Genomic DNA, 2,495 nt, shown 5'->3' with positions numbered 1-2,495 from the left:
TATATAATTTGGGCTATATATTTGCAAATTAGGTATGTTAGGGGTGAATCTTTTCTTGTTCATATTTTGATTTACAAATCAAGTGAATATACCACTTGATGCCTTTTTGTATGTTCTTTACAAATATAATAATTGCTTATTTTGCTAGTTCAAGTTTAAGCACTTTTTGACCTTATTTAACCTAACAAATTTTGGCAGTGAAAAACATACATTATTTTGTCAAAAATGACCAAAAACACATACCTTAATTGAAAATTTGGCATCAAAGAAGAAGAAATACAGCATAATATTGTAAAATTTATTAATCCAACTTAATTGTGGAAAATCAGTGCTCATAGATTATACAACATGTAAAAAATGGATTAATAATGAAACAGTAAGTTTGAGACCAATGTTTTGAAGCTTTTTTTACCCAAAAACTATTTGAGTATACTTTGGTTATTTTCAAGAGCTCAAAAACTTGCACTTGAAGCACTTATTATGTTTGTAAAAAACGTAAAAAAGGCATCAAGGAGTATGTTCACTTTATTTGTAAATAAAGAAAAAAATATGAACAACAAAAAATTTACCAATTATTTAGTATAGCTGCACAATTTTCGCCTGGGTATGTAGGCTTAGTGGAAGGTCACTTATACCTGATCATGTCCCTACTGTTTTTACTTGGTTGAAAAAAATCCAAAGAAAGTTCCTATTGAAAAGGAAAGAGACCAAAAGTGAGATTGAATTTGTCATAGCTTGGAGGTTTGCCCCTTCAGTCTGTTTAAAGAAAACAGATTCATAATTGAAGCTTTGTTCATTTCAATCTTAGGGATGATCTATATTTGTTACACTTCTTTAAATGGTTGTAAAGGAATACTTTTATTTATTTGTCTTGTTTGTTTTCTACATAATTTTTTAAATATTTAAATTGATATTCATTTCTTACAAATTAATTAGTCATACCATAGTTCCATTTGCAAGTTTTGACCTACTTCGTAACCATGGTCTCAAAATTGCATATAAATTTATTGAAGCTAGGAAACATAGAACTCCTCTCTGTTTAAAAGAAAATGGATGGCCATAAGCAGTGCTGTCACTTACTTGAAGTACTACTAAGTAAAATTTTCCATTACTTGTACATGTACTTAAGTAAAAACTCTAGGGTGTACTTATTACTTGGTACTTAAGTAAGATTACGAAATACTTATTACTTAAGATACTTTTAATGTACTTGTTTTTCAAATACTTTACCTTTGACACGAAAATTTTGTGTGTGTTTGCTTCGGCAATGTACAAGAAAACATCACCTTTAGATTTAGAGCAAACTCAGATATAGCTTTTGTGTGTCTGTGCTTTGGCAATGTACAAGAAAACATCACCCTTTAGATTTAGAGTAAACTCAGATATACCTCCATGCCCTATTTTTGGATATGAAATAAGGTATTTGTTTTGACAAAAAAAATTATAGTATTATTAACACTTGGTTTAATTTTTGTTTAAAAGTTATATAACAAAGAAAATTGAAATTATTTTGCAGTTCACTGGTCGACAGTGAGCTAAAATCCCTTGTTTTGTGCTAAATGTTGCATACTACAGTCCATTTGGGCTTATCTTTCTAACATTAGTGTTTAAGTTTTGTCATCTCGTTAACTGAACCAGATTTCTACCATTTCATCATCTTCAGGACCATATTATTGGTAAAACTACTGAAGCTATGAATCTTTGCCCATCTAAATGTTGTCTGCAATAAACAAGTCTAGGTAATTCTAGCAGGATCCAATGCAGTGGTATTTTGTCAAATTCGTGTCAGCAAATTAAGGTATTCAGACGAATCTGACTTCAGATTTGTCACTCCATTCGTAAGTTATAGGCCCTACTAAATTAAAAGAAAACTCAACTTTCTTGAGAATTGAAACCCTCTCCCTCTCGCCCTATTTGAGATAGGGTTTGTGTTACCGGAACTTGATGTGAGCCCTGATCTTAGGCATCTTTGGTCTAGTTTAGATTCGGATCCGTTACTCCATTTGCAAGTTATACTAAATTAAAAATTAAAGTTAGGGTCTTTATCTCAAAACTTGATATGTGTCAGGGTCTTAGGCCTCTTTGGTTCAATTTTCATTCAGATGCATCACTCCATTCGCAAGTTCCTCTGAATTAAACGAAAAACTGTTTTTAGCAGGTAAAGCCCTCTCCTCCTTGTTTTATTTGAGCCATGGTCTTCATCTTTCAACTTGATGTGTCTCCTGATCCTTGGCACAAAATCTTGCCATCAAAATTTTCATCCCAATCCAACCAACGTTTCTTCCCCTATACGTGATTACACAGACGGACGGACAGACAGACAGACGGACGGACAGATTTTACAACGTCTTAGGTAGCCATGTTGGCTAATTGGATCCAAAACAAGGAAAACAATGGCATATCATCATGCAGATATCATCACCTATTTGGACAGTGGAAAATATCCATCAAGATAGGTTTTTGAGATCTATCTGTCTGTCCGTCCGTCTGTGCAA

Source organism: Artemia franciscana, chromosome 15 (genome assembly GCF_032884065.1).
Source record: "Artemia franciscana chromosome 15, ASM3288406v1, whole genome shotgun sequence".
NCBI lineage: Eukaryota > Metazoa > Arthropoda > Branchiopoda > Anostraca > Artemiidae > Artemia > Artemia franciscana.
Note: the sequence above shows the minus strand (reverse complement) of the source record.